At 46.9% G+C, this 27277-nt stretch overlaps 1 protein-coding gene and 1 pseudogene across 4 annotated transcripts in view; both read right to left on the bottom strand.

Annotated features, from left to right (window-relative positions):
- SPRING1 (SREBF pathway regulator in golgi 1) overlaps nt 1-27277 on the bottom strand; it is a 192380-nt gene that overhangs the window by 39287 nt on the left and 125816 nt on the right. The gene's annotated exons all lie outside the window — the stretch shown is intronic.
- Nucleotides 12932-13027, bottom strand: LOC138423022 (U6 spliceosomal RNA; annotated as a pseudogene).

The following is a 27277-nucleotide window of genomic DNA, read 5'->3' as shown; positions in this document are numbered from 1 at the left end:
ATTATACAGTGGAAGTGAGAAATAGATTTAAGGGCCTAGATCTGATAGATAGAGTGCCTGATGAACTATGGCATGAGGTTCATGACATTGTACAGGAGACAGGGATCAAGACCATCCCCATGGAAAAGAAATACAAAAAGGCAAAATGGCTGTCTGGGGAGGCCTTACAAATAGCTGTGAAAAGAAGAGAGGTGAAAAAGGATAAAAGGAAAGATATAAGCATCTGAATGCAGAGTTCTAAAGAATAGCAAGAAGAGATAAGAAAGCCTTCTCCAGTGGTCAATGCAAAGAAATAGGGGGAACAAACAGAATGGGAAAGACTAGAGATCTCTTCAAGAAAATTAGAGATACCAAGGGAACATTTCATGCAAAGATGGGCTCGATAAGGGACAGAAATGGTATGGACCTAACAGAAGCAGAAGATATTAAGAAGAGGTGGCAAGAATACACAGAAGAACTGTACAAAAAAGATCATGACCCAGATAATCACAATGGTGTGATTACTCATCTAGAGCCAGACATCCTGGAATGTGAAGTCAAGTGGGCCTTAGAAAGCATCACTACGAACAAAGCTAGTGGAGGTGATGGAATTCCAGTTGAGCTATTTCAAATCCTGAAAGATGACGCTGTGAAAGTGCTGTACTCAATATGCCAGCAAATTTGGAAAACTCAGCAGTGGCCACAGGACTGGACAAGGTCAGTTTTCATTCCAATCCCAAAGAAAGGCAATGCCAAAGAATGCTCAAACTACCAAACAATTCCACTCATCTCATATGCTAGTAAAGTGATGCTCAAAATTCTCCAAGCCAGGCTTCAGCAATACGTGAACCATGAACTTCCTGATGTTCAAGCTGGTTTTAGAAAAGGCAGAGGAACCAGAGATCAAATTGCCAACATCTGCTGAATCATGGAAAAAGCAAGAGAGTTCCAGAAAAACATCTATTTCTGCTTTATCGACTATGCCAAAGCCTTTGACTGTGTGGATCACAATAAACTGTGGACAATTCTGAAAGAGCTGGGAATACCAGACCACCTAACGTGCCTCTTGTGAAATCTGTATGCAGATCAGTAAGCAACAGTTAGAACTGGACATGGAACAATAAACTGGTTCCAAATAGGAAAAGGAGTCCATCAAGGCTGTATATTGTCACCCTGCTTATTTAACTTCTATGCAGAGTACATCATGAGAAACGCTGGGCTGGAAGAAACACAAGCTGGAATCCAGATTGAGGGGATAAATATCAATCACCTCAGATATGCAGATGACACCACCCTTATGGCAGAAAGTGAAGAGGAACTAAAAAGCCTCTTGATGAAAGTGAAAGAAGAGAGCGAAAAAGTTGGCTTAAAGCTCAACATTCAGAAAACGAAGATCATAACATCCGGTCCCATCACTTCATGGGAAATAGATGGGAAAACAGTGGAAACAATGTCAGACTTTATTTTGGGGGGCTCCAAAATCACTGCAGATGGTGAATGCAGCCATGAAATTAAAAGACGCTTACTCCTTGGAAGGAAAGTTATGACCAACCTAGATAGCATATTCAAAAGCAGAGACATTACTTTGCCAACAAAGGTCTGTCTAGTCAAGGCTATGGTTTTTTCAGTAGCCATGTATGGATGTGTGAGTTGGACTGTGAAGAAAGCTGAGTGCGGAAGAATTGATGCTTTTGAACTGTGGTGTTGGAGAAGACTCTTGAGAGTGCCTTGGACTGCACGGAGATCCAACCAGTCCATTCTGAAGGAGATCAGCCCTGGGATTTCTTTGGAAGGAATGATGCTGAAGCTGAAACTCCAGTACTTTGGCCACCTCATGCGAAGAGTTGACTCATTGGAAAAGACTCTGATGCTCGGAGGGATTGGGGGCAGGAGGACAAGGGGACGACAGAGGATGAGATGGCTGGATGGCATCACGGACTCGATGGACGTGAGTCTGAGTGAACTCCGGGAGTTGGTGATGGACAGGGAGGCCTGGCATGCTGAGATTCATGGGGTTGCAAAGAGAGGGACACGACTGAGCAGCTGAACAGAACTGATGGCTGGTTGGCTGTGGAGGCTATTTCTAATCTCCGACTATAGTCTGTGTTATGAGAAATATCCTGTTGTAAAATCTTACACATCTTTAATTATTTCCTTGGGCTAAATTCTTAACAGTAGAATCACTGAGATTAAAGGCTTTTTGACAATTGGCGTTGAGGGGGAGTGCATTGCATGGGAGTGGGGTAAGAGGAACCAGGTTGAGATCCAAATTCTTCTGTGAGTCGGAGACCATGTTGAATGAGAAGGTGCCACCCCCATCTTTTCTTTGTGAACTGGCCAGATAGGCATCCCAGCACCCTTGCTTCCCTTCCTACTCATGTTCTGGCCCAACATCAAGCTTCTGAGACATCTAGGAGGTTCTTTGAAGGCACTAAGCTAAAGAGAAAACCACCATGGCGTCTTCAGCTGGAACAGAGGATTCAGAACCAAGTCCCTCCTGGGTCTCCCCGCCTCCACCACCCTCACCCCACTTCCCCCCACCTCCCTTCTTGGTTGATGGAACTGTGCACTTGGACGTGTGTGATTGACTGTGGTATTAACAAAATATGTATGACACAATGTTTTTAAGCTTTTTCCAGAGATATTTATATCACACAAATGGCATGTTGGTTTTTTCTCCCCTCTCAACCACCAAGAATGAATAAATCAATTGTCTTAATCAAGCTAATGGAGAGGGCATGGGCTAGATGGGTGAGAGAGGGCTCTTTGCCTGAGCCTACGGCTCCTGTATTGGGGGTAGTGGTGGGGGGTGGGCCCTGGCAAAGTTGCTCCACGTCTCTGGGCCTCTGATCCCTGTCTTCTAGATGGGAATGGTCATATCCAAAATCTAATGACTTCATGGGATAAAGATCATCTTCTAAGTGTTTGGAATTCCTTGGAAGAGAGTAGCTGCATGAATTTTTAATCCTCTATTTTCAGCTCTTTGGAGCTGCATGTAGGAGCAGAGCTGTAAACACAGAGAACTCACCACTACGGTCTAGTGTGTAAAGATTTTGTCTCACACAATCCCATAGAATCTGACCTCAAGAACGACTCAGAGTGTGGGGGAAATGCAGTTTGTCATGGTGGCTGTTATTACATAAAAATTAATGCCTTGGCAAACACAGGGATCACCCTGTCATGCTGAGGTCATGTTTACACCAAGCGTATATATTTCAAGTTCCTAAACCTTCAGCAGCACTGCAGGGCAGAATCGGCACAATTCCCACTCGAGACACAGAATCCCAGGCTGGAATTGCCATGGCTCTTAAGGAGGACATTAGTGAGGATGAATTGTGCAAGCAGAATCTCCTAAGCCTCCACATTTCTTATGTAGGAAGCAGGTTCTTCAGGTTCTGATGTATCGAGACCTACCAACTCCACTGAGAAGTGAAGAAAAGAGAAATTCAGAAGGATGCAGGACCCGAACTTGGATCTCATTCATTGTTCATCCATCCATTCACCAAGTATTTTTGGAGCACCTAAACTCTACCTGGGTCTGTGCTACGTGCTGAAGGTACAGAGGATGAACAAAAGCAGAATGGTTCCTGCCTGGGGGTAGGTTGTTGTCAAGTCAAGAAGGTGGACGTTAATCAGTAATCACACAGGAAACGTAAACTCACAACCAAGCTGGGAGCTATGAAAGGAAGGCTATGGGTCTTAGGTGCATCATCACTGGGAAATCTGATCTAGCTTTGGAGATGAGGGAAGGCAGAAGTCATTGTATATACAAGCCCCCTTCTAAGAGAAAGAGGTCTACTTGAGGATGCAGAAGCCCAGAGAAGTAAAAGTGAGGGGAAGAGAAAAGATGGAGCTAGACACACCCATTGGGATGGCTACTAAAAAAAAAAAAAAAAAAAATAGGAAAGTAACAAGTGTTGGCAAGGATGTGGAAAAATTAGAAGCTTTGTGCTCTGCTAGTAAGAATGTAAAATGATGCAGTCACTGGAAAACAGTCTTGGTGGTTACTCTACAAGTTCAATATAGAATTACCATATGACCCAGCAATTCCACTCCTAAGTATATACCCCAAAGAATTGAAAACAGATGTTCAAACAAAATCTTGTATGCACATATTTACAGAGGGATTATTCACAATAGCCAGAAGTTGGAAACAACCCAAATATTCATTAATGAAAAAACAAAAGTTGGGTTGTCCATGCCGTGGAATATTATTCACCCATCAAAAGAAATGAAGTTGCTACAACATGGATGAACATTGAAAACATAGTGCTAAGTGAAAGAAGTTATAAAAGGCCACACACCACAGGCTTTCATTTATATGAAATTTCCAGAATAGACAAACCCATAGAAATAGAAAGCAAATTGGTAGCTGCCAGGGGCTGAAGGAGGGTGGAATGAGAGGTGACCTCTAATGGGTAAGGGGTTTCTGTTTGGGTGATGAAAAGTTCAGGACTAGAGAGTAGTGATGGTTGCATGACAGTGAGAATCTACGTAATGTCCCTGAGTTACACATGCTAAAATCATTAAGATGGTAAACTTTATGTTACATGAATTTTATAGTAAGGATGATGATAATGATAGTATGAATAGCAAAAGATGTAGCTAGTGAGGTAGACTGAGCCAGCTGGTGAAAGATCTGGATGGTGTTCTCATGTTCAGAACAACGAACAGATCATCCTGATGGCTGGTGGAAAATGGATGTGAGTGGGCAGCAATATTAGGCTGGGTATGGGAGAGGAGGTAGAAGCCTTGGTGCAGGAGCACGATGGCTTGGATCAGGGGGCACAGTAGCGGTGGAAAGAAAGAGGCAGATCTGAACAATACGTAGCAGGTTAAAGCAAGAGGGTTTGGTCATCCCAAACAAACTCAGCTCTCCTCCCTCATTATCCCTTTGCACACTTATTCTTGGGGCTTGAAGGAAGAAAGCACGTGGACAGCATGGAAGAAAAGACCCTTGGGTTCCATTTTTTATTCTTTTTGCTGCCAGGTCTTAAGCAAGTAACTTCGTTTCTTTGTGCCTCCATTTCTTCCCCTGTAAAATTGGGACCCTAAGACCTATTTCATGAATTCTTATGTGGAGACGGGAAGAAATAAGCGAATTGAGACAAGAGCGCCTGCCCTAGCTTTCTTCCTGGGATTCTTGGGAGACCTAGAGAAGCTGTTAATTTTTCAGAGACCACACAGATCACCGAGGGGAGGCAGCTCACACCGCTGGGGCTGATATCACAGCTTTTAGAAGGCAGGTCTCTCGAGCAGTCTCCAAAAGCAGCGGCTTTATAAGAATCTCCAAAGTAACAGATTACAGTTGTCGAAGCTATAGGATTAAAAGAGAGTGCATTCTAGGAAGCAGTGGGAGATGGAAAGCAATCGCCCATCACGTTACTGTCTTTCTCTGTGCTCACTCCGCCCCCGGCTAAGCCCCACCCAGACCCCGCCCCCGATTTTAGCGCGGGCCACGCCCCCTCAACGCCCAGCTCCCAGGGTAGGAGGCTCACCTGCGCTAAGCCATCGGTAACCGAGAGGGGACGAGAGGGCATTTGGTGGGTGAGGATCGGAGGGCTAGAAATTGGCAGGGTGAGAATTGGGGAGACGAATCCATCCCTGTCTCTGCTCTTCACTCACTCCCTTGTTGAGGGCTTTGGCTTTTGCATATTGTAAGTACTTATTTAATGCGTGCGCTGGCTCGAGAGCTCTTCGTTTGTCTTGCTGTCCTTCATATGCCAATGGGCTTCCGCCTCGTGTCTGTCTGGGCTGAAGCTCCTGGAGAGGAAGGTGCTTCCCAGCAGCTCCTTTTCGACCCCAGCCCCCGGGCCCAGGGCAGAGTGAGGCTGGGGCTGGGGAGGGGTTAGGGGTGGGGGATGAGAGCAGACGAGTGAGAGCCCCACTTGACAGACTTCTGGAACCAGACCCGATGCCAACTTGGATTCTGTTCTTTCCCTCAATAAAAGGAACTTTTCATTTGTGTTCTGTTTCCCCAGACACCCTTTACATTTTTAAAATGTAAAGATACTGGTTCCTATTCATCTGATTGGAGGCATCACAGAGCAAAAGAGAAGCTAAGTCCCGCACACACTAGCACACGAGCACGCGCGCGCACGCGCGCACACACACACACACACACATACACACACACACCCTCCTCCCGAGGTTTTCCCGAACATACCTACTCCGGTTACAACTAGACCCGGCCCCTCCCCCACCTCGCCTTTCCCCTGCCCCTCTTCAGTCTTGGGAGGAGCATTCTATCTGTGTCTTCCCAAGTCCCCGAGGGGGATCTCCTGTGTTGGAGTGGCACGGGGTGGGGGCGGGGGCGGGGGCGGGGGCGGCGGGAGGGTCACATAACGAAGACCAGAAAGAACAAATTAGATAATCAGAGGAATTATAGTAATTGCTTTCACTTTCCCCGAGCCCGCTCTGCGGATTCTCTGCCCCCGCCCCTTCCCGGGCTTTCTGTCTGTCGGGAATACTCAGTCTTTCCGACCCTCTCCCCTCCCCCAGGCTCCTCCTCTCCTCTGCCCTCGCTCGCTTGTTCCCTCTCTTCCTCCGTTTTCTGGTGTGCTGGAACGTTCAGCGGAATATGATGAATGATCACCTGTCACGGCTTGTTTATTATAATGCAGGCAATCAATTACACATCCCCAACGCTGGCCGGCCCGCAGGAAATTTATATGCTCAGCACAAACCAATGTGAAAATGGAATCTCATTTGCCAAATGTCTTTCTCCCCGTACAGCACGATGATTACAGTCTGTGTTTGTTTCAACAGTCGTGTACAACTGACAGTGCCATCATTTACTGCCTGGCTCGGGTCACGTTTCTCTAAGGGTTTATTTATTGCGTTAGGAAGGCCAGCACAGGAAAAGGACAAGAGGGTCTGTCAGAGATGCCACCGTGTTAAAAAGTGGGCGGGTTGGGCCACATTCCTGGGCAGGCTGTCCTCGCCCCTGGGCCCTGCCTCCCCAGGCCACCTCCTCCAGCATCCTGTTGCCAGCACTCCTAGGCTCCCAGAGGGAGGCAGCTCTGGGTATAAGAAGCTCCACAGGTCCTAGTATCAGAAGGACCACAGTATAAACTGTGGTTCTCCCACTGCACAGTTTTGTGTGTGGTCAGAGTTTCAACCTCCTTATCTGGAAAATGGGAGTTTTAATATGCTCCTTGCAGGAATGTTGTGATGTCTGGGATATCAGAGGGGTCACTATGTGTTGGTTCTAGTGACTTCAGATCACGCTCTGGCCAGACTAAAACCCACCCACGGGAGGCAGAGGTGAGGTCCCTTTGTGAGTTGGAATTCATACTCTGTGTTATCATCTTCCTCCATCTCTACTTTCTGAGACTCACCTGTCTCAAGATCGTCTGTTCTCTTTGCCACTAGAATTTTGCGCTTTTGTTTCCTCTTCTTTGACAGATAGTGTGCCTCTGGGAAAGTAAGATGACCGCCCTGCTCTGCTTCCGTTTCTGTCGTTGTAAAAATAGGTGTAGCATTCCTGGCCTTTCGAGCTGTGTGACCTCAGGAAGGCCAATCCCTTTATCTCTCCCGGTCTCGAATTCCTCCCGCGGAGAGAATGACTCCTAAACAGCCAAACCCAGTCTTACTGGCAGGATCCAGAGTGTCCATGGTGTAAAAGAGCCATGTATACTGGAAAGTGCCACTGTGGTCCCTGCCTGGCCTCTTTCTGTCATGAGTTCTGGTTGGTCTTTGGGATTTTGCTGCACCAGGCATTGATTCAGATCTGTGGCCCCTATAGCACTTGGCATAAGGCGGGAGATCAGTAAAAGAGGAGCAGGGAGATTCTCGTGTGTATTTAACTGCTCTTTTTTTTTTAAATTGTATATTTCTTTATAATTTTACGTAGATATTTGTTTAATGAACACCCTGCTGGGATGAAAACTTTCAGAGGAAAGGCACCAGGCTGACTTTGGTCATCTTTGTGTCCCCCAGCGTATAGCCTCGACTTGGCACACCCTAAAAAAAAAATCAGTAAATATTTGTGGCTTTAATGGAGGAGTGAATGAGTGGCTACCTGAATAAATTCATGACAAGGGCAACCTCTGTGGTACACAGGGTGGGCCCAGGTGAACGGATATTTACAGGTATCTTTACCATCCCTGATCCTCACAGAACCACCTGTGTCACACGTGTCTCAGCCTTGTCTGGGTGCCCAGGGTCATGCATCCTACGTGTTGCTGTTTAGTCGCTCAGTCATGTCCGACTCTTTTGCAACCTCATGGGACTGTAGCCCGCCAGGCTCCTCTGTCCATGGGATTTCCCAGGCGAGAATACTTGAGTGGGCTGCCACTTCCTTCTCCAGGGGATATTCCCCATCCAGGGATTGAACCCATGTCTCATGCATTGACAGGCAGGAGCCACCAGTAAGCCACTTGGGAAACCCTGCACACAGTACATGTACTCATTGCCAACTGGTGAGAGATCATAGACGTGTCTGCCTGGCTACTCCTACCAGCCCTCAGACCAACATCCCCTGTATAAACTCCCTGATTATTGCTCTCCACCCCATGTTGCCATAAAATCACGACACCACTTTATGGTATTCAGGTCCCCCACATGCCCAGAACAGTGCTTGTCAAAAACAGATGTTTTCAATCAATAAAGATGATGTTTTCTAAGCATTGATGTATGGAATACTACTTAGAATTCCATTAAAACATGCTGGGTCAGGTAAAAAAAGATTCAAGTTCATATTCAAAAAGCGAAAAATTAACAGCTGCAGTGTATATTTTAGTCAAGTGCTTTGGATTCGTGGAAGGGGTTTCTTTCTATAAATATAATTATTAGTCGCCATGAGTATACTAATAATGGGCGGGTGGGGGGAGGAGGTGGCACAGAACCGAGCCTCCGCAGCAGGCTGGGCTGTGTAGCGCCGAGTATTCCCTCTGCTGACGTGCTTCACTAGTTGACTAACAGACCTTATTCCCCGGCCGAGCCGATCAAATCCTGCCAACGCCAGCTTCCTGACGTGGAGGGGGAGCAGGAGCAAGCGCCGTGGGGTCCTGGGGGAAAAGCAGCCTGTGTTTGTTGCTGCTTTGACAGTTGAGGCTCGGAGAGGGGCTGGCAAACAATGGGAAATGAAACATTTGAGTGGTTGCAAAAAATTCCGTGGGAAATCCCCCCTGGTGGTATTTATGTGCGCTAGCAGTGACAAGGGGAGCTCAGGGCTTTCGATTTCAAGGGTTCCTGGGCAGACCACAATAGCGTGCTGAGATGGCAGTCCCCAGAAACAGCTCTTCTGGGGCTGCACAAGCCTGACCCTGGTCTGTCCAGCTAAGGTTTGGCCACGTGCGTGGAGCTGGCTGTGAGCTTGTCAAGCGCTCATCCACGGTTTCACAGCGCAGGCCTCCCTACTTCCTTCTCTAAGACAAACCCCTCTCAACTCTTCCTCTAGATTTTCCCTGGCCTCAAGAGCCTGGGGGGAAGGAGGGAAGTGGAGAAGGGGGTGGGTTATATGATTGGTAGAGTTTCCCTTGGGCTCAGCCCCACCTGCATAATTGTGGGAATGTTAGTCCCCTGCAGACCCCTTCCCCACCATCGAATTGAAAAAAGTCCAAAACTGAGGCCTTATATACATTCCCCTGGCATTTTCCCGTTAATATCTGGCCTCCTGCTTTCTCCTTTCCTGCTTATGATGGACATTTATTTGTCTTCTGCTTCTCCTCTCGACTCTCATTTAGAGAATATAGAGAACTGATAGTAGCCACCTTTTGTTTTGCTTTCCTGAGAACTAGAGAGTATTCAAAATCCTTAACCACTCTTGCCGATGTCTTGCTGCTGCTGCTGTAATGGCATACATGTGTTTATAGATCCACTTAGGGGTGTGGTGGAGGTGGGGCTTCCCTGATGGCACAGACAGTAAAGAATCCGCCTGCGATGTGGGAAACCTGGGTTTGATACCTGGGTAGGGAAGATCCCCTGGAGAAGGGAACGGCTACCCACACCAATCTTCTTGGCTAGAGAATCCCATGGACAGAGGAGCCTGCAAACTACAGTCCGTGGGGTTGCAAAGAGTTGCGCAGGAATGAGCAACTTTCGCTCCACAGGGGTGAGGTGTATGGATTTTTAGAGACATTTAGTAGATGAGAAAACCGAAACTTACGGGGGATAAAGAAAACACTTGCCCATTGTATTAGTCGAGAGGTTTCAGTTGCAAAATGACAAACTCCTAACTTGAATGGACGTAAGCCAGATCAAAAGTGTATGACTTTTTAACTGAGAAGTAAGGGCCGTGTGAGTTTCGGGCATGGCAGGACCCAGGCTCTCCTTGAAGTCTTCAGGAATTTGCCTCTCCTCACCTCTTCAGCCCTGCTTTTCCCTGTTTGGATTTCTGTTTTATAGAGTCTGATGGAGGCTTTCTCCTGGTTGCCTCCTGGAAAAGTCCCAGGGTTGGGTCTGGTGGGTTCTGATAGGTTCAGCTGCCCATTGCTAAGCCAATGACTAGGGCAAAGGGGCTAGAATGATCTGATTGCCCGTGTCTCCATTACATGCTCGCTGCTAAAGCCTGGCCAAGTCACAGGGACAGAGTAAGGGTGAGTGGTTCCCCTGGGGAACACCAACGTGCTCTTACCAGAAGGAGAAATGGATGCTGGGTGGGCAGAAAGCCACGGTGTCCTGTACTCCCACGTCACGCTGCCAGGCGCACAGGGCAGGCAGGCCTGCACGCAGATCTGTGCTCCTCCGTGTTGCGGCAGACCACCTCGGGGACCCCCACCCTCTATCCAGCCCTGGGACTCTAGGCCCACTTCTACCCCAGGAATTCACTCCAGTTTTTAAATTGTGCTCCTTGGGTGCTGCTGGATGGAAGAAGAGTGGTGGCAAGCCAGGAGGACTGCCGGCTGGGACTAGAGGACACCTGCCCTTCTCTCCACTATGCAACAACTCTTGGGTACATTTGTATGTTTCATTCCCTTGAACACTTTCATTTAAATAAACAGTTTCTTATAGTTTTAAAGCTTGAAAATCAGCGGGGTTTTTTGTTTGTTTTTTGCAACCTTTGCCCGCTCACTCATTCATAAATGAGTAACAATAATAGCCAGAAAGAGGCAGGAGCCTAGCCAAGGCCACGTGGGCAGCAGCAAAGTGCAGGGTCTGAGAAGTCACACCTCAGGGTTCCCGTGTCCTGCCCTTCCCACTTGCCACCTTGCGGGTTGGCTAGAGGTCTGTGGACAGAGACCATCGCACGCACTCCTGCCGTGCCTCACTGACTGGTTAGTCAAGGAGGCAAAATGGCGCAGCTTCCCAGAGCAGAGCAGAGAGAGGGAAACTCTGTGTGGCTTTTTCTCTGGTCTCTGGGTACAAGCAGCCACGGGGGACTCCCTCTGTAGGTAAAATCCTGCCAGCATGGAGAACACCAGCCAGATTCCGCTACTCCTGCCTTGTCCTGGGAGCTTACGTCACTGTCCCAGAAGAACTTACATGAGTGAGCCATGCGCTTCTGTTTAAGATGTTTACAAACAACTTCTCTGCTCTGTCCTCTGTGTCTGGAAAGCTGGTCTCTGGGCTCCAGACCTGCCATGTGTTTCAGACCCACCACTCTGCAGCACTGGTCACTGCTAATCATTGCAGCTAACCTTTTTCAAGTGCTTACAGTCTTCTCAAAAGTGTATGTTAAGTTCTTGATGGGTATTGTTTCGTCGCATCCTCCCAAGAACCCCATCAAATCCTCCCAAGACCCTCTTCGTCTCCCCATCTGTAAAATAGGTGCTATTATTATTATTTCACAGGTTAGGAGATGAAGGTGCAGAGAGGTGAATCTGATTCTCCAGGGTGCTCAGCCAGCTTCAAACTAAAGCCATCAGAACCAAGAGCATGAGCTCATGTACATGAGGTGCATGATGAATGTGTGGACAAGGAAGAGGCAGTTGGGGCTGCACCTGTACCCAGACAGAAATTTCTCCACTTCCGTTTCCCTTCTCTCCTACGCTCTCTTGCCTGGTGTCTCCGGCAAACACACACACGGGATTCCAGGGAGAGAAGGCTCCCAAAGTGCAGGCAGAACATGGGTGGGTCGGGTAAGGAGAGGCACGTGGGCTCATTATTTAGACTACCTTGTGGCCACTTATTGAATTAGTGTGATTCTTAACATCTTCAGCTTGGATCTCCTCCAGGCCAGCCAGCTGGTGCATTCAGTACGACTCAGCTCGCCTTAACTCAATTAACAAAGCCGGACTGAGCTGAACTCAACAAGTATTTCTGAAGCACTGAACTGGCTGCCGGGGCAGAAAAAACAAAGGAGGGCAAGACTCAAGACTATCAGAGTCAACCCTGACGGAGATGCCTTGAACTTCTAGCAGATAATGCGGTGCCATATTGTCTAAGAACCACCTTTGCACTCCCCCTGTGCTATGGCTTACTTCCTAGTCTTCTTTAAATTAACTTTTAAGAAAATTCATTTCCTTCTTTAAACTTAAATATTTTTTAAAATTATCGAAGTGAAATCGACAGAACATGAAAACAACTATTTCAAAGTGGACAATTCAAGAGCATTTAGTGCATTCCCAGTGTTGTGTCACCACTACCTCCATCTAGTTCCAAAACATTCCCATCCCTCCAACATAAAAACCCTGCACCCATGAAGCAGTTTCTTCTCGTATCCACCTCCTCCTAAGCCCTCATAACCGTTAACCTGCTTTCTGTCCCTGTGGATTTGCCAGTTCCGGGTATTTCATATAAACAGAGTCATACACTATGTGATTTTGTGTCTGGCTCCTTTCGCTCAGCACCACGTCCTTGAGGTCCGTCCATGTTGTGGCCTGTATCAGTTCATCATTCCTTTTTACGGCTGAGTAATATTCTGCCATCTGCATCTATCACGTTTCGACTGTTCATTCATCTGTTGGTAGATATTTGAGCTGTTGCCACCTTTAGGCTATTGTGAATAGTGCTGCTAAACAAGTTTACCCCATTCATTCATTTAGATATAATTGACATATAATACTGTGAAAACATGAAATGCTTCATGTATTTGCATGCCATCCTTTCTCAGGGGCTGTTAAATCTTCTCTGTATGTTCCAGTTTGGGGATATGTGGTACCAAAGTGAATGCTGAATGTTTATTTTAAAAGGAAAATTTAAATAGGATCTGTAACTATTATAAGTAAAAATGTCACCTATGTGGCACATAAAATCAGCCCCATGTACTACTCTTCAATGTAGTAGTAAAAAACCAGGCTTCTAGATGTGGTCAGCCTTGACTCTGAATCCAGGTTTCACCCACTGTGGGGCCCTGGCCAATGTCCTGTCTTCCTCCAGCCCCCTGAATAGCACATGGGTTAGTGGCATGGACTCCTGCACAGTCAAAACCATCCCAGTATAACTCTCTAGGTGGCCCTCATATCCGCGGTTCCACATGGAGGATTCAACTGGCCACAGGTCATGTAGGACCATAGTATTTATTGAAAAAAATCTGCAGGTAAGTGGATCCGTGTTGTTCAAGGGTCAATGGGCCTTGTAATTGCTTCCTCCTGAAGCTGTTGTGAGAATTAAAATCATGTAAGGTGCTCAGTGCTGTCAGGCACGTAGTCAGTGCTCAGTATATGAAAGCTTGTAGGTAGGATCACAGATTCTAAACAGGCACACTAACAGGACTGGTAGCTAACAAAGCAAGTTGTGCACCGTGTGCCAGGAACTTGGGAAATGCTTTGCGTTTGCATTAATTCATGTAATCCCCACAAATTATTATTACCCCCATATTGTAGGTCAGAAAACAGACTGAGAGAGGTGAACCCAGGAGCTGAAGCAGAGACCTGAGCTCTGGGAAGGTTAAATGACAATATGAGAAGTAATCCCAAGTCCACTGGAATGTCAGGCTGTCCCTGGGCACAGATAATTAATTGCAAAAGGGCTGCCTGGGCCCTGGCCTGGCAACTTGCTGCAGACCCTGCCTGGAGGTGCCTCGCAGCTGTGTGTTTTTATCAAGTCCCTCTTTCTTGGGTCTGCCAAGAAGAGGCTCCTCACATCTTTTCTAGTTGACTTGTCTTTCGTAGCTAATGGGATTCACCTGCCCTCCCTGTACCTCATCATCCCTTAGAGGCCCTAAAACTGCCCCTTTCCTCTGCAATCTCCCCTCTTCCACCACTTTGGGAAATGCCACACTGTATAAAATATTGTAAAATGCAAAGTACATTCACAACTCTTCTGTGTGCACAGCAATAGAAGATAAGTTTTGGGGTAAATATACCAACTCTGGAGTGATTTTGTGATTTATTCAGAAAATTGGCTTCCAGATCACTGTGGACAAGACCCAACTTGGCTGGAAGACTGTGATCCGTCAGCAGAGCCACACGGACAGCTGAGCTGGCCAAATTTTCTTCTGAGAAAAGATAACTCTCATAGTGAAAGGCAAGAACTTTTAAGAAAAATTTATGCTACAGTCTGGTCCTACAATGTATGCAGTTATGTTCTGTATATTCATTCAATTATGGGACTCTGCAGAATAGTAATAATAACAGCATGATAATGAGAGAAAAGATAGACTAAAATACATGTAAGTGCTAAGGCAAGGGTTCACCTGCCTTTCCTCTCTGGGGTGCATGCAGTATCAGCCCTCAGCATGAGTCCAGCACATAAATATCTGCTGTTTTCGTGTAAGACAGCCTCTAAAATTTGGCCAGCTTCATCTGGTGCTCAGCTGAGCAATCAACAACCTTCTCCAAAGCTGGAGAAACCCAGCTGTGTTGGGCTGACAGCGAGAAATCACGACCACCCCCAGTGGAACGTCTCTCCAAGGGCTTTCAAGGTTAATTTCTGATCATGATCTGAATTCGATTAGCTGGAGAGCTGTACCGTCACCTCAGATGTGACTCTGCCATATTCTCAAAGATGAACAGAAACTGGTTTCGGCTGTATTGTCAAGGCAACTATTTTCTGAAAGCCAGGACCAAACCTACCTCGGGGTTCAGTAGGGGCCATCAAAGTGATAAGATCTGAAGAAAGTCAATTAGCATCACTCCATGCCTCATTTCCCATTCTCTCCCCACCCCATACTAAAAAAGCCTAGAGGGGAAAACAGCAAAAAAAAAAAAAAACCACCAAACTTTTAAAATCTGGTGGTGTTACTTTAATGGGGAAACTCTCATCCTCCGTAGTCTAGTACGTTTATCAGTTTACCTACTTAGTCATCAGCCGCTAAAAGTCAGAGGGTGCAGAGATTCCCAGCAGTCTGGGGAGCACAGAGCCAGTTCTCTCTCTCTCAACCTTGTCCCTGCGTAAAAACTCCCACTGCCCACAGAATGACATCCAAACTCAAGGATCTTCATCTGCTGGGCCCTACCCACCTCATAAACTAAGTTCCCAGGGCAGGGTCTGGTTCTCACTTATCTGCAGGTCTGCCTAGCACTGAATGTGCAGAGTTTGGCAGATAAGCCAGAGCACAAGGAATACATGTCAAATAAGTTTTTAAAAAAAAGGTAACCTGTTTAGAGGCTGCCCTGGTGGTCCAGTGGTTAAGAATCCACCTGCCAATGCATGAAACACAGGTTCGATCCCTGGTCCAAGAAGATCCCACACGCCATGGGGCAGCTAAGCCCGTGTGCCACAACTGCTGAGCCTGTGCTCTAGATCTGTGCTCTGCAACAAGAGAAGCTACTGCAGTGAGAAGCCCATGCACTGCAGCTAGAGAGTAGCCCTCACTCGCCACAATAAAGCCCGCGGTGCAGCAATGAAGACCCAAAGCAGACGAAATAAATACATGTTTTGAAAAAAGTAACCTGTGTAAAACACAGGTAAAGTGCAAATCTCAGCACTGTCTTATTAAAAAAAATTTTTTTTTTTAGAGATAACTAGAGAGCAATTTAAATCTTTACCAAAATTTTCAGGAAACATCCAAAAAAAAATCTTATTTATAATGTAAAGCAAAACTTTGGAACTTTGGTATTTCTCCTAAATGGCATCTGGCCCCCAAGTCACTCTTGAATTCTCCCCAACTCTCCTTCAGCTCTAACTTTTCATTTCCCCTCCCATCTCCCTTTCCAAATACAGCATCTGCTCTTTTCTAGAAGTACAGGGTAGCTGCTTAAAAGAATGAGTGCTGGGGCTCACCTTGCTGATTACCAACACAGTTCTGTCACTCTGATTTGAGCGGGAACCTGGCATGTAAGTGCCCCATAGATGCAACCTGTTATTTAAATCCTATTGGCTTCCCCATTCTTTTTTTTTTTTTTCCCCAACTTGGCCCGCTTTTCCATTAATGCAACAAGAAATGTATATGAGTTTTCTAGGGGTGCCAAAACAAATTGCCATAAACTTCATGGCTTAAAATAACAAGAATTGACTCTCTCATAGTTCTGTAGGCCAGAAGTCTAAAATCAAGGTGGCAGTAAGGCTGTGCTCCCTCCAGAGGCTCCAGAGGAGAGTTTTGCTCCTTGTCTCTTCCAGCTCCTGGTGGCTGTTAGCATTTCTGGGCTTGTGTTGTCAGAGCTTCACTTCCTGCCCGTCTTCACATGGCCTGCCCCTGTGACTCTCTCCTCTGTGTGTCTCATGGGAACGCTTGTCATTGGATTTAGGGCCCACCCAGATGAATCCCAGATAGTCTCATTTCAAATTCCTTAATTTAATTACATCTGCAAAGATGCTTTTTCTAAATAAGGTCACATTCACAGGTTCTGCGGGGTCAGAATACGGACACGCCTTTTGCAGGGGGCCATCACTCCACCCACTACAAGATGATACTGGGTCCTTCCTCTTGTGGGTTGTGGGTGGGGGGAGACAAGGCTGCACACTCCCGTAATTCTTTTTTTTTTTTTAATCTTTTTATTCTCATTATAAGTCAGTAGCCAGCATCAGGTACTTGGGAATGACGAAGGAAAGAGGCAGATGACAGGAAGGCACTGTCAACTTTTCCTTTTCACTGATGTTCGTCAGCTCCTTAAATGACGCAGGTCTGCAGCCATTGCACACCTGATTGCAAGAGCTGCTGCGTCCTGGGGGCTGAAGTGGGTGCAGGAAGCAGAGGGTTTCAGCCACAGGTCTGACCCTCAGGCAGACATATCCTGTCAAAGGCCTAGGGACAGAGCATCTCAGCTTTCCCACCGGGGGTCGTGAGCTGCCTGCATCGCTGGCTGGGGCCAGGGGACAGTTCACATTAGTTATTTATTGATATCCTGTGTTAAGGTTCTACCTCGGCTGCACTGAAGGGATCCAAGAGGCAGTGGCTTCACACGACTCACACTGCAATCAGCCAGCTTCTTGGTGCAATGTGTTTATCTACCCAGAACTATTTTTGGTGTGTGTTCATAGACAGCACACACTAAAGTATTTGGTATTTGAGATGCAAGCGTTAAAGATGACTAAAGTTAGCTGATAATGAGCATGCCTAGAATAGACGGATTCTGTGTGTGTGTGTGTGCACTCCATGTGTGTGCTCTGTTGTGTGTCTGCAAAGCAGATGTCTACAAGCCTGCCCTTATGTGACCTCACCAGTGTCCTGGATCAGCTAAGATGTCCATGGATGGAAGACGGAAATGGATGGGAACTGGCCTGTCTCAAAATACTGCCTTACCAGACACCCCAACCTCTCCCAACTCTATTCTGCCCATCCTTCAAAGCCCAGCCCATTCTGCCTTATCAAAGACCCTTGCTTGGCCATTCTCTGAACTCCTAGACCACAGATAACAAAGAGGCTTCATCTCCAGGACAAGCCCGGAAGAAATGGGCAGGGAACACCCAGAGTAGTATGCTGAGTGGGATGCTGAGAGCATTCAGACCACACCTACAGCATAAAGCCTTTACATGTCCCTGCTGTCCAGCCCAGGATCTAGATGTAGTAGGCACTTAATCAATACTTGTGCAGTAATTAATTTTCATTGTTTGGACTCTGAAATTAGGTCAGAAGAAAGGTCTCTCTCTGAAGCGCAATTCCCTGAGGACTTCTGAGAGTAAACTTGGATGACCACTAGAGGGTTAGGTGCCTGGGCATGTTCTTTTTTTTTTTAATTGGAGTATAGCTGATCTACAATGTTGTGTTAGTTTCAGGTGTACAACAAAGTGACTCAGCTACACTAGTACATATATCTAATCTTTTTCAGATTCTTTTCCCATAGAGGTTGTCACAGAGCACTGAGTAGCTCCCTGTGCTATCCAGTAGGTCTTTGGTGATTATCTACTTTATAGATGCTGCTGCTGCTGCTAAGTCGCTTCAGTTGTATCCGACTCTGTGCAACCCCATAGATGGCAGCCCACCAGGCTCCCCCGTCCCTGGGATTCTCCTGGCAAGAACACTGGAGTGGGTTGCCATTTCCTTCTCCAATGCATGAAAGTGAAAACTGAAAGTGAAGTTGTTCAGTCATGTCTGACTCTTTGCGACCCCATGGACTACAGCCTACCAGGCTCCTCCGTCCATGGGATTTTCCAGGCAAGAGTACTGGAGTGGGGTGCAATTGCCTTTATATATAGAAGTATGTATATGCCAGTTCCAAACTCCTAACCTTCCCCCACATTCTGCACATTTCGTAGACCAAATCCTACATGTGTACTGGGGTGTCCCCCTCTAAAAGGATGGCCCTGTTGTTTAGTGAGGTAATAACACCAGGCTCATCTGTCAAGTCCATCTCTAATTGTTTGGTTTTCCTAATGGAATGTAGTGTCCTCAAGAAGAAGAGAAGCACCATAATGTAAGGTTTCATGTAGGCTGGTTTACAGCTGTGAGCTGTGGACCTGAAATGATAGTTAAATCAATAAAGAGGCACTAAGCTATTGTCTCAGAATCTGCGTGTTGGTAAAACCCAAGTATTGACAGCCTTCCGTGGATGTGTTGCAGGCCAGGCTTGATTGGGGTGCTCGCTCTCTCTCTCTCTGGACAGAAGCAGCCAAAGAGAAATGGAAGTATGAGGCTAGCTGATTGTTTTCACAGTCTGCATGTCAGACCGCCCCCCTAACAAGACTCCAGGTCAAGTGCTCTTCACTCTGCGGATCTAGTGGGGAGAAATTAGCTCTCAGTAGTATTCCCAATTATGGAGAGAAGCGATTCCTCCCTGCTATGGCTGTCACGGGTCTGGCAGTGGACCAAGAGGCAGGAAGCCTGTCTTCTTCCTCAGCCTCTTTCTCCATCTTGCGGTATGACCTTGGCAGGTGACTTAACCTCTCAACTTCTTCGCTGCCTCATCTGTAATGTCCCACCTTTTATCACTTTCATAGTCCTGGTTCTAGGATAAATGAGACAAGCCTCTAAAAGCCATATTTTAGTCTCCAAGAAATACTGGAGCCAGGTAAATGCTAAGGATATTCACTACGTTTGTTTTTACTGTGTGTTACTAACTTGTGGGATTTTAATAATGGCAAAAAATGAATGGATTTATGTAATTGTTTTGTTTTGTCCTAGGTGCCTTGAGGCATTTCCAGAGTATTGTGTTATTGCTCACCTCTTTTATGGAGTGGATGTTGTTGTGCCAATTCCTTAGCAAACGAAGGGAGCTGGCTTTGAAATGAGCCACATGGATGGGCTGGAAGTAATTCCTACTCCTAACGTAGTGTGGGGCTTCCCTGCGGACGGATAGGTCCCTAGCACACACTCACGGATACTGGCTCAGCCAATTATTCAGCCATATCCCCAACCTCCCCCCACCAGCTATGCTGACTTTCTTTTACTTCTTTACAAGCACCAAATGCTTTCCCATCTCAAGCTATGCACACCTTTTCTTTGTGGTGGGAGGCCCTTCCTGCCCATGTTTCCTCTGGCCAATCCTGACCCACCCTTCTGGCCTCAGCTTTGATGTCACCTTTGCAATGAAGTTTTCCATGACCCTCCATTCTCTGCTCTCACAGGCACTATATCTGTCCTTTACAGAGCTTATCACACTTGTGTCTAAATAACTGTTAGCTTAATGTCTGTCTTCCCCACTAAAGATGAGTTCCATGAAGGCAAAGAACTACTTGTCTTATTCATTACTGTGGAGCCAGAACTGAGAAATAACTCAATAAAAATCTGTGGAGAGAGAGGATGGATGGATAATGGATAGATAGATGGATGAAAGGACGGAGGGATGGATGAATAATATATAACTAGGTGGATGGATGGATAGATGGAGAAATAAATGAATGTATGTATAGATGGATGAATAAATGGCTAGATGGATGGATGATGGATGGATGGATGGATAGATGGATGGATGGAGAGTGTTTGTATATGAGAGTGATCCAAGTCATCAGTATTCATCATCAAAAGAAAGTTTAAGTTCCAAATATTCAGAGAAGCCTAAGGATACAGACCTAGGGTACATGTCAACAGGGCAACAGAGACTCTGGGTAGAATCCTTCTTTGCCTCAACCTAGTTTCTGATGATGCCTGCTAATCCTTGACATTCCTTGGCTTGCAACTGCTGTTGCTGCTGCTGTCGCTTCAGTCGTGTCCAACTCTGTGCGACCCCATAGACTGCAGCCCACTAGGCTCCCCCATCCCTGGGATTCTCCTGGCAAGAACACTGGAGTGAGGTGCCATTTCCTTCTCCAATGCATGAAAGTGAAAAGTGAAAGTGAAGTCGCTCAGTCGTGTCCGACTCTTGGCGACTCCATGGACTGCGGCCCACCAGGCTCCTCCGTCCATGGGATTTTCCAGGCAAGAGTACTGGAGTGGGGTGCCATCACCTTCTCCGCTACATTGCTCCAATTTCTGCCTCCATGGTCACATGGTATTTTCTCACCAGGCAGAGGAACCAGATCAAATTGCCAACATTCATTGGATCACAGAGAAAGCAAGGAATTCCAGGAAAAAAACCTACTTCTGCTTCATTGACTATGCCAAAGCCTTTGACTCTGAATCACAACAAACTGTGGAAAATTCTTAAAGAGATGGGAATACCAGACCACTTCACCTGTCTTCTCTACACAGGTCAAGAGGCAACAGTTAGAACTGCACATGAAACAACAGACTGGATCCAAATCGAGAAAGGAGTACATCAAGGTTTTATATTGTCACCCTACTTATTTAACTTATATAGAGAGTACACCGTGTGAAATGTTGGACTGGATGAATCACAAGCTGGAATCCAGATTGCTGGGAGAAATATCAACAACCTCAGATATGCAAATGATACCACTTTAATGGAAGAAAGTGAGGAGGAACTAAAGAGCCTCTTGATGAGGGTGAAAGAGGAGAGTGAAAAAACTGTCTTAAAACTCAACATTCAAAAAACTAAGATCATGGCATCCAGTCCCATCACTTCATGGCAAATAGAAGGGGGAATGTGGAAACAGAAACAGATTTTATTTTCTTGGACTCCAAAATCACTGTGGACAGTGACTTCAACCTTGAAATTAAAAGATGCTAGCTCCTTGGAAGGAAAGCTATGACAGACCTAGACACTGTATTAAAAAGCAGAAATATCACTTTTCCCACAAAGGTCCATCAAGTCAAAGCCATGACTTTTCCAGTCGTCATGTACAGATGTGAGAGTTGGACCATAAAAAAGGCTGAGCACCAAAGAATTGATCCTTTTGAATTGTGGTGCTGGAGGAAACTCTTGAGAGTCCCTTGGACTGCAAGGAAATCAAACCAGTCAATCCTAAAGGAAATCAACCCTAAATATTCATTGGAAGGACTGATGCTGAAGCTGAAGCTCCAATACTTTGACCATCTGATGCAAAGAGCCAAATCACTGGAAAAGACCCTGATGCTGGGAAAGACTGAAGACAAAAGGAGAAGGGGGCAGCAGAGGATGAGGTGGTTAGACAGCATCACTGATTCAATGGACATGAATTTGAACAAACTCTGGGAGATTATGAAGGGCAGGGAAGACTGGCATGCTGAAGTCCATGAGGTCACAAAGAGTCGGAGATGACTTAGAGACTGAACAGGTAAGGACATCAGTCGTACAGGGTTAAAGTTCCAGGCTACTCCAGTGTGACCTCATCTTAACTAATTACACCTGAAATAACCTTAGTTAGGACTTCAAATGTGTCTTTGGTTGGGGAACTCAATTCAACCCATAACAATCTGGGAAACAGCAATGCTTCTCCCAGGTATGTATCTTGGAGACACTCCTGCCTAGGGTGACAAGGAGACATGTGTGAGCATGTTGGTGGCAGCCAGGTTTGTCACAGCAAGGAGCTTGAGGTGACCTACCTGTCCATGACAAGGGAAACAGATAAACCAAACATGATGAATGCAGATCATGGAATAACATGCAGCCGGCAGAAATAATACACTGGGTTTGCATATATCACCATGGATAGATCTTAAAAACAGCATGAGATGAAAAAAAGTAGGAACTAGACTGAGATTTATGATACAAAACCATTGACATAAATTTAAAACACACACACCCAAAGAACAACATTATGTATGTTTCATAAGCATTGGAAAGTGGGTTGGAAGGATTTATTTTGCACACACTGGAGTCACTGCCTGTGAGAGTGGTAATACTAGATGAAGGCAAAAAATAATACGAGAAAGCACGAGAAAATAATACGAGAGGGTTCTGAGGCAGACAAGTGCTGAATCTGTAGCATAAATTGGGACGTGTGATTCTACGAATGCATGCATCTGGGGTCCAAACTTTACAAAAGGGAAGAAATTATGTAACGGATTAATTAGTGACAATTGTGCTGGGGACTCGGGGCAGTTGGGGGGCGCTCACGGTCTTCCAAGGACACACAGCAAGGAAACTTGATGTGCTCTGGAACAGCAGGTAAGCCTTTGTGGAGAGAACAGTGCTTACGCTAAGACCTGGAGAAGAACTGGAGTTGGGCTGGGTGGGGAAGGGCAGGACAGAGGGTTCCAGGAAGAAGGATGGCGTGAGTAAGAACCCAGGAGAGTCCAGGCTGGCCCGGCGCGTCAGCCTGGGAGAAGGGCACAGGCCCCACGTCATTGTTCTGCCCTCCCCCCAACCCCTAAGGGAGGAGGGGGCACAGGGCTGGCTGTGAGTGTGTGTCGCCCACTCAGATGCACACAGGGACCAGGTGGCAGAAAAGAGTAAAGGATACAGACGCATATGAAACACTTCCACAGAGAATCACGGGTCTTCCTATACTTTAAAAACACAGGGCTCTCTCCAAGTCTTTTTTGCCTCCTGTTTGATGGAGACATGGGTGCTTGTTTCTTTAAGAAAAACAGCAGTGGAGTGTGATGAGAAGCCGATGAGAAGCTGGGGGAACTCTAGGGTCGGGTGGGGCCTGTGGAGCACCAGGAAATGATGCCCCAGTGGAAGGCCCAGCTGCTGCTGAGCCATGGACAATGCCCGCCTCCTCCTGAATGCAATCCCGTGTTGACAGCTCTTTCCTTTTTTTCAAGAGAAACCTGAAGTTGCTCTCGATATTTATGGGAAATCTTTTCCTTTTACCTATTACGATCTAACACAACCATAATGAGGTACCACTTCACACTAGCTAGGATGCTATCATAAAAAAATAAAATGGTAAGTAACAAGTGTTGAGGAGGATGTGGAGAAATTTGGAACCCTCACCCATGGCTGGTGGGAATGCAAAGTGGCCCAGACACCATGGAAAACAGTGTGGTGTTTTCTCAAAACGTCACACAGAATTACCATACGACCCGGCAACTCCACTCCTCGTTACACACCCAGAAGAGCTCAAAGCAGGTGCTCAAACCAGTGTGCCCACAGACACATTCATAGCAGCATGGTTCATAAATAGCCAAACGGCGGAAACAGTCAAAAGTCTGTGAATGGCTAAAGGCATAAACAAAAAGTGGTCTATCCATACAGTGGAATAGTATTTGGCCACAAAAAAAAGGAAATGAGGTGCTGACACAGACTACAACAGGGATGAACCTCGATAACATGATGTTAAACGGAAGAAGCCAGACACAAATGGTCGTACAGTGTATAGTTCCACTTATACGTAGTGTCCAGCACAGGTACATCTCTAGAGACAGAAAGATCAGTGGTTGCCAGGAGCTGGGGGAGAGGCAGATGGGGATGAATGAATAATGGGCATGGGGCTTCCTTCTGGGTGATGAACATTTTTTGGAACGAAATCAAGGGGGCAGTTGCACAAGACTGTGACTGTACTGAATGCCGTGGAGTTGTTCACTTTAAAACGATTCACCTCATATTATGTAAAGTACCCCTCAATTAAAAATACTAGAAAATATGTAATTCAAACATTCAATAGAAAATATATATATATATAGGCCCAATGAAACAAGCCTGCAGACTGAATCTCAGGCCTGGGATGCCCATGTGTAAGTCTGGTGCGCTTAAGCAAGCCCCCAGAGACAAGTTTTGTGCAGAGTTGGGGGTTAGGATCCCTATTTTATTGGGAAGGAAATGGAGGACCTCGGAGGTAAAGGGAGTGGATGAGGGTTGAGTGTAGGAGCTGGGGCAGGGGGCCAGAGTGTGGTCTCTAAGCAAACTGACCCCATGTTCCCTGAATTTGGGGCTGAGGTCTGGGAAAAGACAAGAGGGACAACTATTGGAGCAGAGAGTGGTCAGAGGTGTGGTCTGAGCTGCAAGTTCAGATAAGAACCATGTGTCGAGATTCCCTGGAACGGTCGCCTTCTCCTCCACAAGGCCAGGAGCATTCCTGTTGAATTTAGGCAATTCAGCAAACCCATGCTGAACACCTACTGTGTATACGATTTGAGCTACATGTGAAAATAATAAAAGTTAGCAAGTGGGACACCTAAGGGTTTGCTCTGTGCAAAGCCCATTCTATGCAGGGCCTCTCTGATACCCACAGCAAGTCTATGAGGCAACAGCAGGGCTGGCACACCCTGCATGCATCGACATATACCAGCTCAACCACACACCACTGGCCAAAAAGAAGAGAGGGGGATGCTCATTAAAAGGGTGTGGACAGCACCCCGTGTCCTGTCCCTATGTAGACTTGCCACACAGGAAGCACGCAAAGGAAATGTGTGGACCTGCGCACCTTCAGCCTCCAAACCCAGGAGCCTTTCCTCTTGTGAGCATCTGTCATGTCACCACTAAGTGTGATTCTCCAGCAAGGTGTCTCAACTCTTCGGGGGAAGGGTGGGGGTCTGAAAGATTTTCATGGACGCTTTTGCCTTCGCCCTGGCCTTAGAGTCTAGCACCCACATACACTGCCATTCATAGGTAGTACTATCCTCCCATGACACAGCTGAGAAAACAGAGAACCACAGGGAATAAGTTACTTGCCCAAGGTCTCTGAGCTAATAAATGATGAAGATTTGAGCTCAATTTGTTCTACCCTAAAATTCACTCCTTTTTTCTTTTTTCTCCACCATATGACATTCCTGTCTTCAAGAGGGGCCCAAAGGAAATCAGCATGCCAGAACACAGAGACTCTTCACAGACTCTCACTCCTGGAGGTGGCAGTGAGCAGAACCTCCTGGTTCTGCATGAGGCCACAAGTAAGTTCAAATTCAAAAAGATATGTATTGAGCTGTGTGATACTTAGGATTGCAAGACATAGAACCTAACTCAGACTGGCTTAAACCCAAAAGTGAATGTATTAGCTCATATAACTAGAAAGTTCGTGGGGGCAATGGCTTCAGGCATGGCTGGATCAAGGGGCTCAAATGGTCAGAACACAGTCACTGCATGATTGTTTTCTTCTGTGTTGGCTTTATTCTTAGGCAGATTCTCCCTCCCTTTATATAAAGAGATCCACCAGCAGCACCATGTTTCAAATTTCACCACTGAGAAACCCAGCAGAAAGATTTCCCTCCATCCCCATAATTCCACCAGCATCCCTGAAGTTAGCTCTGATGATCTAAAGCTTGAGTCCTGTGCATATCCAGGAAGTAGTCCCTACAGTCAGGAGTGTGAGAGTCTCCAGGATCAGTCCCAGGTCACAAGCTCACCTCCAAAGTGTGAGAATGACGGTGAGCCCTGAACCTTTACAGAGAAGAGAGCGAGGGCTGCTGTGGCCAGAAGGTAAGGGGGCAGGCTGAGGCAGGTGAAACAGATGCACTGAAGCCACCCTGGGACACCACGAACTGGGCTGGGCATGCTCATCGCATGACAGTGCGCACAACAAGCGTATCATTCCTGCTTCATGAGGCTCAGAGGCTCGACGTTGTAGCCAGCACCTTATTTCCAGGTGAGGAAACAGCCTTCCTTGCCCAGAGGCATCCTGCCGTCGGGTATCACAGCCAGGACTTGAAGTCAGATCTGTCTAACTCCAGGACCACAGCTTGCTGCTGTCCCAGAGGAACCCGTCCATGCTGGTGAGCCCCATGAAACCTCTTCAGTGCTTTGTTCTATTCTCTTAACTCGCAGACCCAGTCAGCAAGTTCTTTATTTCCACAGACGGTGCTGTTAAACTAATGGCTCTGGGACCTAGAGGCTGGCCTCTGAGCAGTCAAGCCTTCCCCACATTCTGCCTTGCAAAGAATTCGTTAGAAAGTCCAGGAGCCAAGGCCCATGTGGAAACATTTGGTGGCCGCCATTTTGCTTCAGGATGGCAAACATGAGCACCTTATACAACCTCTTGCCCAGCGTTAAAGGCAGCCGGCGGCCGGGGTCGGTCATCTCCTAGAAAGGCCCCTTGTAAAGGGTGGTGGCGGACCTCATCAGGCTGAAAAATGCTAAGAAGCCAGGGTTGAAATAGAGGCCTCTTTCTGTTTGGTCAATAAGCAGCTGTGAAGGATGCGTAGGACGGAGCTAAATTTATTTGCTCCTTTCTGTCTCGGAACAGCAGCAGCCAGGCTCAGAATGCAGCTGTCTCACTCTCCCGTGAGCGTTCTGCAGGCACCAGCATGCACAGAGGTTGGCCCTCCAGGACGCAATTTCCCCCCCCTCTGGTTGGTTCCCTTCCTGCTGCAGGCAGGATTTCCAGGGCCTCTCTCCAGTCGGGAGAACTGGGGAGCTGCCTCCCAGGCCCTGGGTGGAATCATTTACCTTTTTAAAAACAGACGGGCTGCTGAACAGAGATACCCTGGCCCTTGCGGCCACACCCTGGAAAACCACACAAGTCCTGACCGCCTCTGCTTTCACTGCTCAGACCTGTGGGAAACTTGTAAGACACAGCCTTGTGGGGAGCGGGCGGGGGCGCCGCGGGAGGGGCCCTTCCACCGACACAGCCCAGGCGGGCTTGGCAGAGTCCTTTCTGGAATCCATCTGCCTTTGCAAAGCCTAGCTGAGGGCCACCTTCAGCCAGGGCCTTGAGCATACTGGTCAAACTGGGTTGGTTTTTTGTTGTGTGTGTGTGTGTGTTTTTTTTTTTTAAAGAAGTGCTTTGTTGAGTCTTTCAGAAGGTCCCTGCGGGTGGGGAAGTGAAAGGAGGAGGGGATGCCGGGGGAAGAAACTGCTTCTTTATTTCTAGCCTTGCCTGAACGGCTTCTTGACGGTTACTGCTACGGTTCTGCTGAGTCAGATGCACACCCCCCCAGCTGCTCACCGGAAACACA

The sequence above is a fragment of the Ovis canadensis genome, chromosome 17 (genome assembly GCF_042477335.2).
Source record: "Ovis canadensis isolate MfBH-ARS-UI-01 breed Bighorn chromosome 17, ARS-UI_OviCan_v2, whole genome shotgun sequence".
In the NCBI taxonomy this organism is placed as follows: domain Eukaryota; kingdom Metazoa; phylum Chordata; class Mammalia; order Artiodactyla; family Bovidae; genus Ovis; species Ovis canadensis.
The sequence above is the reverse complement of the archived record's forward strand: the minus strand, read 5'-3'. Positions and strand labels throughout refer to the sequence as shown.